This window comes from Theropithecus gelada, chromosome 17, assembly GCF_003255815.1.
Source record: "Theropithecus gelada isolate Dixy chromosome 17, Tgel_1.0, whole genome shotgun sequence".
Taxonomy (NCBI): domain Eukaryota; kingdom Metazoa; phylum Chordata; class Mammalia; order Primates; family Cercopithecidae; genus Theropithecus; species Theropithecus gelada.
Window position 1 is genome coordinate 66,324,999 of NC_037685.1, and position 18,498 is coordinate 66,343,496.

Consider the following 18,498-nt stretch of genomic DNA (forward strand, 5'->3'; position numbering starts at 1 on the left):
GTGGTGGCTCACGCCTGTAATCCCAGGTCTTTGGAAGGCCAAGGTGGGTGGGTCACTTGAACTCAGGAGTTCAAGACCAGCCTGGCCAACATAGCGAAACCCCATCTCTACTAAAACTACAAAAATTAGCCAGGTGTGGTGGTGGGTGCCTGTAATCCCAGCTACGTGGGAGACTGAGGCAGGAGAATCACTTGAACCCGGGAGGCGGAGATTGCAGTGAGCCGAGGTTATACCACTGCACTCCACCCTGGGCAACAGAGTGTGACTCTGTCTCCAAAAAAAAAAAAAAGTCATTAGAATGATGGGGCCTGGCAAAACCAATCCTGGGTCAGGAATACATATTCAAAAGTAGATTAGAACATTTATAAGCTTAAATTTGAAATTTTGAAAATATTTTCTTTTAATCTGTATAAGTCTAAATATTTGCCTTTCCTTAATAATTTTGAAATTAGTACTCATCAAAGGGGCTGGCAATCATGGCAAGTGGCTATTAATGATTGATTTTTAACATAATACTAATTGCATTCATTAATTCATTTATATATTTTTAAAAGTCCTCCAACATTTTTTCATATTCTCCTTTGCTCATAAGCTTCAATATCCACATTCTCTGATCCTTATTTTGATCTTTTAAAATGCCTGTTGAGTATCCCTTATCCAAAATGCATGGAACCAGAAGTGTTTTGGATTTTGGATTTTTTTCAGATTTTGGAATATTTGCTATAATTATACTTACCAGTTAAGCATCGCTATTCTCCTTTGCAACAGGGTGCTAATATTCTCTTCTGTGTTTCTTGTTTTGTATGATAGTCTATGCCCACTTTCCTCTGGAAGTTAACATTTATGCCAGCAATAGTTCTTTAAATTTGTCCTCATCGTTCACGTTTCATTCTTCAAAGATCTCTTGAGATTTTTGGTTTCTATGCTCCACTTAATTTTGCTTTAGAATCTTTCACTAGTTGTCCAGTCCCAAGAAACCCATCAAACTTCACATGTCTTCTCTGACAAATGGACATTGAATTTCTCATTGATTTTACTGATCTCTGGGGAGGTGTGCTCCCTGAAGGCAACACTTTCATTTCCAGTGAAAAAGGCACAGTTAAGCAATATGGGAAAGGCATTTCTGAATTTTAGGACCAGTCCTAAAATTGAGTTTGGTCAGTTCTCTTTAGAAAAGATTCTATTTTATTTACAGAGCAAAATTATTTTATTCCTTACAATAATATCAGAGGAATTTTGCTACTATTTACATTCAGTCTTTTGCCCTAAGTCAAATAATCAACTCTGAGAGGAGGGGATCTTTGAAATAAACTTATTCTGTACCCTACAGACAGAGAAGAGTTCTTTAGAAGCCTTTAGTTATAGCTCCCTAAGAACTATGAGGGAAGATAATAGGCAACTGACTTCAAAAAATTTTGTTCTGTTTTTTTGAAAACTCAACTCATTTATGCTCTCCAGTGTCTTATCTCCATCCTGCTCTGTGTTTTACTTCTGAATCAAACTTCCTTCCCTCCCAGATATTTTCACTGTGACTTCTGGAAACCTCATTAGAGGACATCCCCTCCATTTCTTTGCTTTAATTAAAATGCAGCTACCTCCATGGGGACATTGCTTCCCTTGACATGTGCTCAACTGAAGGCTGGTCATTTTCCCAAAGGCTAAGGTATCATAGAATTTATTTAATTCAAGTGGGTTGGCATAATTTTAGCTCCATATTTCCTATTCCCAACCACTATTCCTCTATTTTAATATAAAAGCCCCTTCTTTACTGTCTATCCATTTAACTATGATGTCTTCTAACAATTGCCACATTTATTCCAGAACTTCCTCTCTACACAAGCGACATCATTTTCTCATTTGGCTTCCCTTTCACATTCATGTGGTTGACTCATCTAACACCTTAACCTCATAGGTTCTTCATTTCCGCAGCTCTGAGACTTTTTCTTGAATTCAACCTTTCCCTGCCTATGTCTTAGACATTTTTTTAACGGCCTCAACTGTTCCATATAAAAAAAAAAACCAGTAAGCTTAAATATCCATATTCTCTGATCCTTATTTTGATCTTTTAAAATACTTGTTGAGTATTCCTTATTGAAAATGCGTGGGACCAGAAGTATTTTGGATTTTGGATATTTTTCAGATTTTGGAATATTTGCATTATACTTGAGTATATACAGTTGAGTATCCTTAATTTGAAAATCTGATATCTGAAATGCTCCAATGAACATTTTCTTTGAGCATCATGTAAATGCTCAAAAAGTTTCAGATTTTGAATTATTTCAGATTTAAGATTTTCAGATTAGGGATATTCATTGTTTGGTTGCCTTGGTTTAGGGCCACAATTTTATCTCCTGCTAGGGCAGCCTCTTCAGAGCCACTTCTTACAGCTGCTTCAGTGTGGGGAAGTAGCTGAGAGGCTTACTGTGAAGCTCCTCCCAGACTTTAGCCAACTTCAATCTCAAGTCACAGGCAGAGAGTCTTCTTAGTGTAGTTATAGTCCTTTCCTGCCCTGTTTTATGTTGGTTAGCTCCAGGTTGAGTTCCTCTCTTGGAGCCTTTACTAAAAGTAGCAAGAAGCAAGCATCTTATGCCAAACACTTGAAATGTTTTACTCCATGTTCTTTGGAGTTAGAGGTTCAGATGGCATGTGCTCTACCTTCCATGACATCATAAATGGTGGTTTTAACAAACATTTGTCCATGGCCTAGCTAAATCCACCAGCTGTATCACTGTCACTTGCTGGGGAATTCTGAGTAAATGCCACATATTTCAGATTCTGTTCTGTTCAGTTTCTCTTCCAGGTACAAAGTTTTATGTTAGTTAAGATATAGGTTTGGTGGTTGCGATAGAAGTTCAAAATAAGAGTGGCTTAGACAAGAATAGAGACTATTTCCCGGTCACATAATAGAACAAGTTGTTAAGGTGGCATAACTTTACAGGGCGGTCAGTACTTGCGTAGCTTCTATTTTTCTTTTATCCAATAATTAAGGCATGGCCTTTGTGACCCAAAAGAGCTCATCACCACATCTGCATGTCAGCTGGGGAAAAGGAGAAAATACTCCCTTCACCGACATGCAGCAGTCACCAAAGCTGGTCATGTGGCTGTTGAGAAGGTGCAAGGGCAGCTGGGAAAACTACAATGCATTCTGTGTATTGGTGAGGAGGCAGCCACACTCATTTACTCTGATATTGAGAATTACATGTGATTGCTTTTAATTTTCATGTTAAACTTATCATTATGTGAGTTGGAACATTAAAGAAAAAAATACAGAAACAAATAAACTAGAGGATATTTTCCACTCCATTCATGTGACTGTCAGTCTTTGATGGAGTTTCACCCTAACAGAGATGAGAGGCAGAGCACACAGGATAGGAAGATTTGAATTAGACTTTACTTTTAAATGCTTTCCTGATAACTGACTCCAAAAGTTAAATAAAAAAAACAAACTTGTTTAATTTTTCCCTCTAACTCTAGGTAGCCCTATATTACCATTATCATGAATACATTCCATTTAAAGACCTCCTTGAAAAGACAGTTCACAAATTCCCTCTATTAATGTTTCTCAGTTTTCTAGCCAAAATAAACATCTCAACTTGTGCATTTCCTTTACGTAAGGGTGTGCAGTTGTGATAAACAAATTATATATGGAACTGACACGATACTAGAACATAAACTCTTTGAGAACTGAGGCTGTGCATTTTTTAGGTTAGTAGATACTTTGCAATTTTTTTTTCTTTTTAATGGAGTCTCACTCTGTTGCCCAGGCTGGAGTGCAGTGGCATGATCTCAGCTCACTGCAACCTCCACCTTCTGGGTTCAAGCAATTCTCCTGCTCAGTCTCCTGAGTAGCTGGGATTACAGGCATACACTACCATGCTCAGATATTTTTTGTAATTTTGGTAGAGACGGGGTTTCGCCATGTTGGCAAGGCAGGTCTCGAAATTCTGACCTCAAGAGGTCCACCTGCTTCGGCCTCCCAAAGTGCTGGGATTACAGGCGTAAGCAATTCTTCTTTCACCTTGATCAGCCCTTATATACTCAAAGAGTTACTTGGGTGCACACTTTCTTATTACCTATTTTTGTCATTGCATATATCTGAGGAAGGATAATGAAACTCTACTATCAGCAGAAAGACGCTTGGATTATAAGTGCAACACTTTATAGCCTATCTTGACTGTTCTCCCAAACTTCAGAGAAGATGGGATTTCCGACTCTTTTTAACTTCCTGGGACTGGAGAGCCAGGAAGACAGAAAAAAGGGGCGGGGGGAAGGGGCCTTACTTTTAACTTAGTACAAAGTTTATAATGGGAACATAATAGTTCCAGAAAGCAGAATAGAAGAATCTTATTAAAGAAACCAAGACAGGCAGCTTCATTAACATTCTTCTCTTGAACTCATGCTTTTATTATATACTTACGGGTAGGGCTATTCTGAGGACCTACTATTTATTTTTCAAATAATTAATATTTTAATGTGCTTACATAGGTAATTTACATGACATTATATTTTTAGAAATCATGACCTATTTCAACCTGTCATGATTATCTATAGCTTAATTTCTGTGAAAAGCAATGAAGTCTGTCTGGAATCTAGCTATGATGATCTCTAATTTTGTAGTTCTCTAACTTGTTCACACACTTAGAATGACCTCTTATGCCTTTCCAACTATGGCATCTTCTATTGTTATATGGTTTGGGTTCAAATGTTCACCAATACATAGTGCTTGAAATGCATACTAAACACATATAAACAAGGGAGAAGAGAAGTTGACATAGAAGCAGTAATACAGAGTGTTCCAATCAATCCACATAAGTTGCAATTTCTAGTTTCATATCTCATAACTCAAAATCCTGGGGAGCTGCCACTGAATCATTTCTTCTCCTAATCATAAATACCTAGACCCAACACACCAGGGAATATCAGGATCTTGAAAAAATGAAAGAATGGAATAACAAAATAGCCTCAGGAAAGCAGCCTAAATATATTTGAAGAGGACAGATTGGTAGGTAGGTAGGTAGGTAGGTAGCTAGCTAGCTAGCTAGATAGATATTCCAAGACTATAAAACCATGAACCAATTTTTAAAATGATATAATCTTCCAATATTATGTTAAGTTGTGATCATCTGCTTATATAAAATTCAAGACACCATTCAAAGAGATCCTTCAGTGATAATTTTTTTAATAGAAGGAAAAAGTTTTAGATGCTACTGGAGAAAAGGACAAAGTATAGCTGGAGTTTCTCTTTTTTCTAGTTGTTATTATTTAATTACACTATCTTTCTGGCCATAAAATGAACAAAAGGATTCATTCACTTGTGTCATTAGGTATTAAGCATCGGTTGTTTATTCATTCATTTCACACATTTTACTAGTGACACTGAATACTGCAGAGCCAAAGATGAAAGGGGGAGCAATTCACAGGCCAATGAGACGATGCATGATATTCATTCAGGTACTGAGGGCTGCAACGGAGGAAGAGTGGTGAGGGCACTAATGAATTCTTGCTATGTTCTGGTCATTGTCTCATCCTAATAACAGCTTCCTGGAAAAGGTACTATTAATCCCTAAAGAAACTAAAATTCAGAGAGATTAAATAACTTTCCCCAAATCACAAAACCAATATGCAATAGAGCCATAAATCCAATTCAGGCCTATCTCACATCACTTATTTTCTATCTGCTACAGCAAATGACCTCCTTGAGTTTTGCAAGATGCCCTCAGTGCCAAGGCAAGAGCCCTGACCAGGGAGTCAGAGAATCTTCCTTCCTTCCTTCCTTTCTTCCTTCCTTCCTTCCTTCCTTTCTTCCTTCCTTCCTTCCTTCCTTCCTTCCTTCCTTCCTTCCTTCCTTCCCTCCCTTTCCTTCCTTCCTTTCCTTCCTCTCTCTCTCTCTCTCTCTCTTTCTCTCTCTCTTTCTTTCTTTCTTTGATGGAGTCTTACTCTGTAGCCCAAGGTGGAGTGCAGTGGTGTGATCTTGGCTCACTGCGACCTCTGTCTCCCAGGTTCAAGTAATTCACCTGCCTCAGTCTCCTGAGCAGCTGGAATTACAGGTGTGTGCCACCATGCCTGGCTAGATTTTTGTATTTTAGTGAAGACGGGGTTTCACCATGTTGCCCAGGGTGGTCTTGAACTCCTGACCTTAGGTGATCCACCCGCCTCGGCCTCCCAAAGTGCTGAGATTCAGAGAAATTTTCATGGAGGGGGGACAGATGGAGTGAAGTCTTGTGGGGTGAACATGAGTACCACAGGTAGACCAAGGTTGTGAAAGATTTTCCAGACAATTGGAAGAGCATGTGAAAGACACAGATTTTGAGAAATGTCAAGTCTAGGGAACTGTAAGCCTTTTGGCACAAGAAAGCCACTGTGGACTGCAGAGGAAGGATGCCTACATTCAAATCCCAACTGCTACACTTCTAAGCTTTGTAACTTTGGCAGGTTTTTACCCTCTTTTTTCTTATCTATAAAAGATAGATAATAGGCCGGGCGCGGTGGCTCAAGCCTGTAATCCTAGCACTTTGGGAGGCCGAGACGGGCGGATCGCGAGGTCAGAAGATCGAGACCATCCTGGCTAACACGGTGAAACCCCGTCTCTACTAAAAAATACAAAAAACTAGCCGGGCGAGGTGGCGGGCGCTTGTAGTCCCAGCTACTCGGGAGGCTGAGGCAGGAGAATGGCGTAAACCCGGGAGGCGGAGCTTGCAGTGAGCTGAGATCTGGCCACTGCACTCCAGCCCGGGCGACAGAGCCAGGCTCCGTCTCAAAAACAAAAAAAAAAAAGATAATAATAGTACCTACCTAATAAAGTTGTCGAAGATTAAATGATATAGTACATGTGAAGTATTTTATACAGTGATAGGAACCCAGGAAGGGCTCTATGAATATTATATATTATTATTATTCTAAAGTAGCTGGAATACAATGTTCAAAGGAGATAGTGGCAGGAGACAAGTTTGAATTGAAAGATTGAGGCCAGAACATAAAGTGCCTCCTATGTTATATTTTATGTAAGTGGAACATCACTGAAGGATTTAAGTATTATTTATGTGTATATGTGTGTTTTATGTAATTAATTCTAGTTCATCATTTTAAAATATCTTTCTGATGTCACTGTGAACAACAGGTGAGAAGAAGTGAATCCTGAGGTAAGGAGACCAACTCTCTGAATACTGCAATAATCCAGGGAGGGTACCATAAAGATTTCAACTGGAAATGAGTTCATCGTGATGGAAAGGAAGGACAGGGCTGAAAAATACTTAGGAAGTAGTATCAGTAGAATTTGGTTAAGACAGAGCAGAGGCAGGCTACAGGGGTTGGAGGTGCCAATTACACAGATAGGGAAAACGGGAAGAGAAGCAGGCTTTGAAAAAGTGGCTTGTCTTGTAAAATTATGTCCTATTAAAACAATAAAAGAAATTAATATATTCAATCCCAAAATACAGGCACAATTCTGTTTGAAAGAGTTACCCAGATAATCTTGCTTCAAGTTTTCAGTTAAAAATAAAGAAATCTCTTGTTAACAAGTAATGTAGTCAGAGAAGAAAACACTTAAAACTTTATTGAATAAAACTAACAAAAATTTAATATCATTTATAGGAAACTCTTACATAACACACACATTCAATACTTTTAGGTAAAGTATAAATTAGTGGAAGGAGAGCACACACACAGAGGTTGCATTATGTTTATGATTTTATTAGTCAAGAATACAAAATTGAGTAGCTACATCAAGCAGAAACAGATGCTTCACAATCCAGCATAGAATCCCTTGACTTCCAAATTCCCGAAATAGACACATAAATACAGATGACACCGTCAGAACAAAATAGGGTCTCACCAGACCTATAATGTTCTTTTCTTGATATAAATATGCATATGAATTGCATATGGTCATATGGTGCCAATTACCATTATTTCCTCTGGGCTTACCTATACATCTAAGGAGAATTTACACCAACACTGTACTTCTACTTACAAGAATGTATGAAAGCATAGTTAACTTCTGGCTTATGACCCCAACTCAGGATCAACAAAGCAGTCCTCTCAGGAGAAGCCCATTTTTCTACAATTTAAAGTCATTATAAGCATTAAATTAAAGCTAAGTACTTGTAATCAAGTATGTTATAATGCAGTTAGGGAATTAGATTTCAGGTGTTTATTTTTAACACAAATCCATTAATTCTGACACCTAAGGCAAATGCCAGTCAATGTGAACGGAGAAACTTTGATTAGTGGTATATGTTTTCAGATTTCTGGAACATTCATAGACTCCTCAATGTCTTATGTACTGAACATTTTTAAACCGTTGTTTTCTCTAGAAACTAATGAAACTCAACAGAAACTCATTTTTCAATACTAAAACATAGTCATAAGTAAAATATTAATCTTATATTAATTAAGATGTTAACATATGTGAAATTTAATACTTCCTTTAAGGTATGAACATTTATTCAATTCATAATTTCAATGAAAGGAAATGTCTAAGAGAAACTGTTTTAATTCTTCAACCACAAGGACTACATAGAGCAGTTTCAGCACTAGGGATAGTAATCTTCCTGGATAGCAGCGAATGCTCTAATACTGATGAGTAAATCCTGTGTGTCTAACTTCAAATTAATTGTTAGGTTTATATGAATGAGTATAACAGAGTTAGGAGCATAGGCACAAAGGAAACATTCAAATTTGTTGTTGCTGTCCTTGCTATTATTCTTGTTATATGTGAGGCTGATATGATAAAAGATACTGATTTAGGTCAAATACACATATTACACGTGGAAAATTAATAACTGTAATTAAATGTTTCTTGTTTTATACACATTAATTTTAAATACAGCCCAACAATGGACCACTATTTCTCAATACAAGAAAGTGAAACATAAAAATCATGAAATTCTTCAATCAAACTTAAGTAATGGTTATTGCAAACATAAAACATAAAACACAACACATTTTTAAAGAAATATTATCTTTCCAAACATAGCCATATGATTTCTCTGTATTAGAATTTTTCACAGGAATTTTAACTAGTATATATTTTCTACATGTTTTAAATAATAAAACAATTTGAACTGTTGACCAAATATGATATATTTAAACTATCGTGTGTATTTTAAAGTGAGGGTGAAAAAAGACATCAAAGCCTCTAGGAAGTTAAACTGAAAATTAACTTACAGAATTAATTAATTAGGAAGTTCAACTATAATTAACTTACCCAAGTTACCAAAAAGTGTTAATGCCCACCCCAAGAATGACTATAGACCTATTACTTAGAATTTCCATATACCTCAATTTTTAACACGTAACTGTTTTGAAAAATTTGGCCAATTTGAAAAAAGCCATTAATATGTAAATAAATATATCTACATTAATACATATTCTTTATTCTTTATTAGATACTAGATAATCTGGGTTCTGCACAATTTTGTATCTGGCCATTTATTTGTTTTATATGTCAATAACAAAAATACAATTTTTTGAAGCCACCAATACCAATATATTTTGAATGAGTGGGGCCATCTCTATGCTGACATACCATGGTTACCACACCAATTTATAGTTAACAGCTATCTGAATGTGATGCTGGACCTAGGAAACTAGTACTTGTAAACCCAATCACCAGGAATGCATGGTTGAGTGGCCAAAATTCAGGCAACATACAGGTGGATAAACCAATGATCCATTAACCTAACGGCATAATGGTTCCCAGGAACCAAGGGGAACAAAATTGGTTGGAGAAGAAATACACGATACAGAAAACAACAACTTGCTGCTGAGGCCAGGTTCCTTACTGGCATTGGAGGTAGCCAGTCCTGAGTGAGCCTGGTCTGAGGTTCCCTGGTAATCACTACACATGTCTAGCTAGTGGCATTCCTTGGTCAGTTTTGAATGTGGAGATAGAAAGCAAACTAACAGTTACCTAATGATAGTAATTCTCTCCCATCTACAGGAGGGTTTTGCCTAGCATTCACATGCATGTTGCTACAGTACAATTGATTCATTAATTAACTTTAGCCAATTACTTAGTAAACTCAGGTCAACAAGAGAGGAGGCAATGCTTTCGTTCCCAGCTGAAACCATACATACTGAGGATCGAATAATTAGTGCATACATTACCGATTGAGTTTTTTTACTTTCAAAATATTTTGTGGTATCATGAAAACATGGTGTAAACCCCAAGGGAAATTTCTCTAGACATCTGATGAAGTTTTATCTTGCTGTCCAATTAGAAAATGGATGACTGGAAAGATTCTTCTAAAAACGGGCTAAGATATTTATTGCCAGAATTTTCTTGAGGAGAAACTGTTGGTTTAGCTCCACCTACATTTCCTTGCCTCAGCCATGTAATCCTGAGCACCTGCTCCTCAGGAGTCAATGCTCTCCTTCAAAGGATCCTTATACATACACCGGAGCTGACGCACAAAACTGTTTTGCTGCTTTTTGAGGATCTCAAATGTGGCCTCTTGTTTACATTATCCTTCTTTTTGTTCATCACATTTCCAGATTCCTGACTGTTTATCAAACTTTTTATTGCCTTCCTATTCCATTCTTGAGGATCCATGGTCACTGCAACTGTCTTTTCAGGTTTGCCCCAACTGTGGCTTGTGTGAGCAGTTTTGATTCCTTGCCATTTGATTCCTGAGCACTATCTCTGGACATGGAACCTGCCTAGCTCCTTTTAACATCCCCCACAACTTGTCATGCACTTTATCCAAACCAGTTCCCTGCTCTGAGTCTACAGCCATGACTCACTACTGCCTGTACTTCCAGATTACTGGAATTACTGCTCCATTCCAGATTGCTGCCAGAATTAATGCTATTGCTTTCTCTGTAATACTTTGTACTTTTCAAAGGATAATTTACCTCGCTTCTGCTTACAACCCCTTTCTATAATGAGAGCTATTCACTCCCATTTCATTGGTAAGAAAATCAAGACTCAAAGAGCCAAATAATTTACTTAACACCACAGTGTGATTTAATACTGCGAATGCTAGATTTGAGGACCCTATTATTCCCCCAAAATCATGTTTTAGGAAATTTAGCAGTCCTTTAGAGGAATGATTTTATTCTGACTTTAAAACTTTTTATTTTTCTTCCTTTAATATGTTATATTGCCTTGTAATGTAAGTAATCTGTATCAAACTATTGAATGTATTGAATTGTTAGAATTTTTACCTTTTAAGTTATTTCCTCCTTTCTTTCCTTAATTGAGATATTTATCAAGTACTTACCATGTATCAATCAATGAGCATAGTATATTGCTGCAGAGTTTGTTTATAAGCTATAGTCCCTGCCTTCAAGTAGTGCTAATGTAGTCAGGAAAAAATCGTATAACAAAGTACTACAAGACTATATTTTTTTCATAAAAATAAATACCGTATAAAAGTATCATTTTCTGAAATCATATTATTTATATACATTTTACTAGTTTGTTGTCTGTGACCTCAATTAGAATATAAGCTACATGAGGACAGGGGCTTTGTTTCATTTACCGCTATATTTCCCGTACCTTGAAACTACACATGGTTTGCAAAATACATTCAATAGATACTGTAGTAAGGAATACAATGTTAGCTCTCCTTTAGGCTTTTATAAAATTCTATTAAGTTTCCAGTGAATGAAGACTATTAGATCCCACATGAGTGGCTCTCATTGCATAATCGGTTAGCACGTGGTACTTATAAGATGCTACATGAATTCAATGTATTTCACCTAAAGTTTTTGTTCTCTTTAGTTGAACTCCTTTTCAAGTTTTTCTAACCTTATTAAAAAGGCCATATATGTTATATTATTTAACAGACACACAATCTTTTAAACATAGAATTCATGTATTTAACAAACTTGTATTGTTAGAAATACATAATGTCTCTTTAAAGTTATCCCATTTCATGTTTTCCTCACTGGATAGTCATTAGTATGTTTTCTGATGACTCTAAAATGAATGCTACAGAATTGTTACTGTAAAAAATTATTAATTTACTAGTTTATTTAGTAAATTTGTATTTCATTTTAGGTTAAGACTTATGGCCACAAAGCGCAAAAGGCTGATGTATCAATTATATTGACTATTTGTTGTTTATATCAACTACTTTCTGTTTGTAGTGGCTGCGTTCTAAGTTCCATTGCATCTCTGCTCTTAAATCTGTTCTGTGTTATATGTGATTATATTTCCTTTGGCATTTTTCTTAAACGTCAAACAGATTACATTTCCCAATTTTAGAGTGCTGAAACTATGTCTTTATAGTTATCTTTCAAAAATAGTTAACAATAATATCAACAGGTGTAAAGTTAATATGTTTTATAGTGATCCAATATGAGATGTTTTCAGTTTAGGCATTAGTAGAGGTTTTTTTTTTTCTTTTTTTTTTTTTTAAGAAAAAATTAATCATGTGACATTTCTAGTGAATGAAGGCTACTTGCTAGATACTACTTAAAGACATTATGACTTTTATAAATATTCTGGGTAGGACGATTCCAAAGAGGTAACAGATAGGAAAAGAAAGTAGAGGTACAAAAACCTGTTGTTCCCTCACATTTAAAAAACTGGAAGCGATATGGATAATCTTAGCCATAGCTAAGAAGTGCATACCATATGAATGCTTCCACAGTGTTGTGGGTCAATGTCAACACACACACCTAAGAAATAATTTCAAAAAGTTAATGTCATGAAATGCCACTGTCTCTTTAAAGAAGGAAATCAGGGAAAACCCTCTGTCTTGGCATAAACTTAAAGTACTGAGCTTGTTTACAAAGAAAGCAGTAACAAAAGATTTTTAATGAAAAGGAAAAGGAAATAGATATTGAAAAGTCTGGTTTAAACCACCAGATATATTTTGGTAGACTGTTTACTCTATTGGCTAGTAAATTATAAGGAAGTATTTTGTTATTATTATGTCTTTGTTCTTTTGGCTTTTTATTTTTATAAAGTTGCAGAGAACAAGATTTAGTTTCTAATATGCCTTCTTTCCCTATGACTAGCAAAAAGCAAAGAAAAGTTATGTTGCCAATTTTACTTAATGTAATTAAAGGGATAAAACATTTAAGTTTAAGATAGGGATGGAAATCATTAAGGCTATAGTAAGATAAACAAATGTTGAATATATATTAGGCTATTCATCAAACAAACAAAACACTAAAGAAGACACTGATGTCCCATTTGCTCTTTGAAGAAGGGAAAGCCAAGTTAATGAATGAAGAGAAAATATGTGGAGATTAGTGTATTTAATTATGTAATGTGAAAACTCACAAAAACTGTACTAAGCCCTCTTTTTGCGCTAATCTATAATCACCTGTTGAGCACTTATTACAGGCACTGTCTAAATGCTTTATATGTGTTATCTCTGTAAATCCTCCAAGCAATACATATGAGGTAGTTACAATAGTACCCCCTTATTCCATGGTTTTGCTTTCCATGGTTTAAGTTACTCACGGTAAACCGTGGTCCGAAAATAGTAAATGGGAAACTCCAGAAATAACAATTAATAAGTTTTGCATATCATGCTTTTCTCAGTAGCATGATGAAATATTGCACCATCCCACTCCATCCTGCCTGAGTCGTGAATCATCCCTTTGTCCAGTGTATCCTCATTGTACCTGCAACCTGCCCCTTAGTCACTTAGTAGTCATCTTGGCAATCAGATTGACTGTCACAATATCACAGTGCCGTGTTCAAGGAACCCTTATTTTACTTACTGACCTCAACATGCAAGAGTAGTGATGTTGGCAATTTGGGTATGCCAAAGAGAAGTTAAAGTGCTTCCTTTAAGTGAAGTGGTGAAAGTTCTTAATAAGAAAAGTAAAAAATTGTATGCTGAATTTGCTAAGATCTATTGTAAGCATGAATTTTCTAAATGTGAAATTGTGAAGTTAAAAGAATTTCTTGCTAGTTTTGTTGTCGCACCTCAAACTGCAAAAGTCATGGTCACATTGGTGATAAGTGTTAGTTAAGATGGAGAAGGCATTACATTTGTGGGTGGAAGACATGAACAGAAACATGTTCCAATTGATGACAATGTGTTCCATCAGAGAACACTGAGCCTGTCTGAAGACTTCAGCAAGGGATCCTCTAAAAGGAGTAACACTTAGTCATTTACAGCAAGTAAAAGATGTGTCCACAGACTCAGGAATAGGTTTGTACTGAAAAATATAAAAATTATTGAAGAGGCTGCATCTGCTGATGATGAAGCTACTGCCACATTTCTGGCAGAGTTGATGAAGTTGATTAAGGAGAAAGGATACCATTCAAAGCAAGTCTTCAATTATGATGAAACCAGGCTCATCTGGAAGGAGATGCCTAATAGAACCCACATTCATAAAAGTGTAAAGGAGGCACAAGGGCATAAAACACAGAAGGACAGATTAACTCTGGTGCTATGTGGCAACGCTGCAGGGCATACGATAAAGCCAGGCATAGTGTACAGAGAGAACCCCTGTGCTCTCACAAACAAAACCAAAAATTATCTGCCTGTGTTTGATATAGGGTTCAGTACTATCTGCAGTTTCAGGCATCGACTGGGGGTCTTGGAACGTCTTTTCCTCAGATAAGGGAAGACTACCGCATATTTTACAGGTTCAGAAATAGGCTCATAGGTAATTTTTCTGGATTTGAACCCAATCTACCTAAATTCAAAACCCATTCTTTTAGCCACTACACCATAATTTGAAGGATTGTTTGGGATTAGAATGGGGATTGGATGGCAAAAAACAAAACAAAACAAAACAGTGAAATGTTTGGGAGAAATGTTTTATTTTATAATGGAATCATGTGAGCTCTCTTGTGCTTATGAAAGAAAACACTGTGGTGTGAATTATGAGGGCAGGGCAAACCAGGTGCCCACTATGCTTACTATGCTTCACTGAATGCAAATAGCCTGAAACACGCTATGTTATGTGTTCTTGCCATAGCAAAAGAAATCTGCCTGAGCTTGTTTTAATATAAACAGAGACACTAGTGATGAAGCTGTGGCTAACATATCACATTTCATTTACTTCTCACAATTTTAGATCAGCGAGACAGAAGTGAAGTTTTATATACACATTTGTGTATATTTAACAGAATCCTAAATACTAAATATGATTAAGCATCTTAATTCTTTAAGATTCACTTTTACATTAACAAAGGGGTTATATACAATGTATATTCCAGAATATTTAAGTTTAGACTCTCAGATAAAAAGGAAAGGTCAGATACTATGTTCTTTCTTTTTATCTCTCTTTTCTGATCCTGACCCTTCTGTCTGTTAAGTGAAAAGAGACACATTATAGTTCTGGGAAATCAAAGTATAAGCCTCCAGTTGTCTCCATGACAATGGAGCTGCTAATTGGTCAATGAAGTGGCTGTTTCAAGCCATTCTTCCACCAGTTAATCCGTGGCTGCTAGCAGCAGAGAAAGGCTCTAATCCAAAACTTTATGCACCACTACTAGGCTCAGATTGTTCTATGAAGTTTCTCAGTTGAGCTAGAGTTTGGTAAAGATGCTATCACCTATTTTGAAGAGGTTCTAATAATGAGATACCTATTCCAAAAGATCCTCAGATATTTCCTCACAGCATTTCTTCTCTCCCCTTACCCAGGGTGTGTGATTTTTTATTATAAATATATAGATATGTAATCATAACCTTTTTCAACAAGGACTAGATTACACATTTTTTTTTCCAGAAAAACATAAGGAACGATATATTAATGTAAGAATGAAATTGAATTTTGGTTACTTTTAATGAATATAATTAAAATAATTTGTTTATTCCAAGTGATTTTTCTCCAGGATTAAAATGATTTCCAGGAAACAGAAAGGCTAATGGCATTTTCTGAACCTTTCTTGGCATAGACAGAGATATAAGACCAGATTGGCTCCAGATATCATTTTTTGGTGGGGCGCTTTCAAATATACATACAAAAACATGATGATGTTCATTTTAAACGACCTGTCCTGGTCTCATTAGTATCTTTCGTCTGGTCAATTTGGTAGAAATTAGTAATGGTTTTGGTCTGGGTCCCAGTATAGGTAGTGTGGGATAGGAGTAGAGCTGTGGCTTCGGCCAGTCACAACTAGGATCAAATCCTAATTGTGTCCCTTCCTTAAGTGTGACTTCACACAACTGACAGAACTTCTCTTTAGACTAATGTCCTAGTATGGGGCTAACAAACAACTTACTTGAAGGACTATAGTAAGGGTTTAGAAATAACACATGTAAAAGTGTGTGGCAGATAAGAGATAATCAGTGTGTGACAGCTACAATTTTAAACAATTAAGCAGCCAGTAAAAATTAAATCAACTCCTTTCTTTAACATACTTTTCTTTCTCCAGACTATGTATACCAACCGCAATGGCAACTGCGGTAAAACAGATGTCTGCGCAAAACTAAGAGAGATTTACTGCACAATGTTTGTTAGCGTGAAAACATTTTATATATAGTTTTTCTTTCTTTTTGAAGTCCACTGAAGGAGTTGTGTAGGTGACTACATATATTAACATGAATTTCTTACTGTTGGCAAAGGAGGCAGAGAAGAGGAAAATTATTAATTTAAGTGAAAATTTGTCAACCTATGCTATCTGAAAGAAAAATAATTTTTTTAAAAAGTGGAATTGGGTACAGTGTTTTAGATAATTTTCTTTTTTTTTTTTTTTCTTTTTTTGAGATGGAGTCCCGCTCTGTTGCCCAGGCTGGAGTGCAGTGGCGCGATCTCGGCTCACTGCAAGTTCTGCCTCCCGGGTTCGCTCCATTCTCCTGCCTCAGCCTCCTGAGTAGCCGGGACTACAGGTGCCCGCCACCACGCCCAGCTAAGTTTTTTTTTTTTTTGTATTTTTTAGTACAGACGGGGTTTCACCTTGCTAGCCAGGATGGTCTCGATCTCCTGACCTCGTGATCCGCCTGCCTCGGCCTCCAAAAGTGCTGGGATTACAGGCGTGAGCCACCACGCCCGGCCTTAGATCACTTTCATCTGGGTGGGAACATGAATGTATTCATGAAAACGGCACTTTCACTAGCAAGAATTTCAGTAGGGGAGATGAGAAGTATAGCGCAGTAGACAGAAGCAAGAAAATGAGTAAGGCACCAAAGGAGGAAAGCACAGTATATTAATTGGGGATAGAGAGAAATTCATGTTGGCTGAACCCTGTTTTCCCACCTGGGGACTTCGGAATTATTGGCAGTGATCCATGAATACTTACATACATCAGGTATTGTTTGTGGACAGAATAAAAGTTAAACACATGCAGGTGAATTCGTTTCCTAGGGCTGCAGTAACAAAGTACTGCAAACTATAGGCCTTAAAACAACAGAAATTTATTCTCTCACAGTTCTGGAAGCCCAGAAGTCAGAAAGCAAGGCATCAGCTGGGTCACGCTGTCTCTGGAGGCTCTAGAGAAGAATCCTGCCTTGCCTTTTCCTCGCTTCTGGTGGTTCCCAGCAATCCTCTGCTTTCCTCAGCTTGCAGCTGCTTAACTTCAATCTCTGCCTCTGTCTTTACATAACCTTCTTCCTTGTCTGTCTTTACATCATCTTCCCTCTGTGTGCATTTTGGTCTGTGTGTCTCCTCTCTTCTTATGAGGACATGGACGTATTTGGTGAAGGGCCCACGTCACTCTATTATCTCGTCTTAAGGTCACATTCACAGGTACTTGAGGTTAGAACTTGGATGTATCTTTTTGGTGGACACAATTCAACCCAAAATGGTGTGTATATGTATTTCAAATATATGTAGATGTGTGATTTTAAGTAAAAATTATTTAAATAGCATTATCAACCTGAAAGTAGCGGTTCATCACTGTAAATTTTCTCAATTAATGGATATTAAAGGAATACATTTGTCAGGTAGGAGTCTAACAATCTATAATTTTTTTTAACGATAAAAAGAGTTGTATACACTGAGAAGGGTTGGGATCTGTGGTGTACGGTTCCTGTGGAAGAGAATGAGATAAAACTAGAAAATAAGCTACAGTATGCAGGGTGTTTGGTACCGAAAGGACTTAATTTCTTAGGCAAAGAGAATTACTGGTGATGGTGATGTTTTCACAGATGCAGTGCATGTATGTAGAAGCTATTGTGATGAATAAAGTAAAATTCTGGACCACTCATCTGTCCATCAAGGTGGAACGTTAGGAAGACTACCCATGTAAGGATGAACTGGAGAAGAGTGAGTGTGGAAACAAGGAGACCAGGTATGAAGTGACTAGAGTCTAAATCAGGATGACTGCGGTGAGAATGAAAAAAATGGGATGAATTCTAGACCCACTCCCAGGAAGAATGGGCAGAGGTATGACAATTTAATGGTGAGTAAGTTTGTGTGGATGGTGCATTTGTATGCATAGCTATGTGATATTTACGGGTACATGTTTGCATTAGGGTGTTTGTATGATATCTAGTTCATTTAAGATTCCAGAATACGTATTATTTTAGCACCCTTTGACATTTTTTAAATACTTGCTGATTAATTTTCCATGTCTCAACACAATTTTTTTCTAAAGGAAATACCCAGAATCACTCATTTCAATTAGTTTAGTTTTTG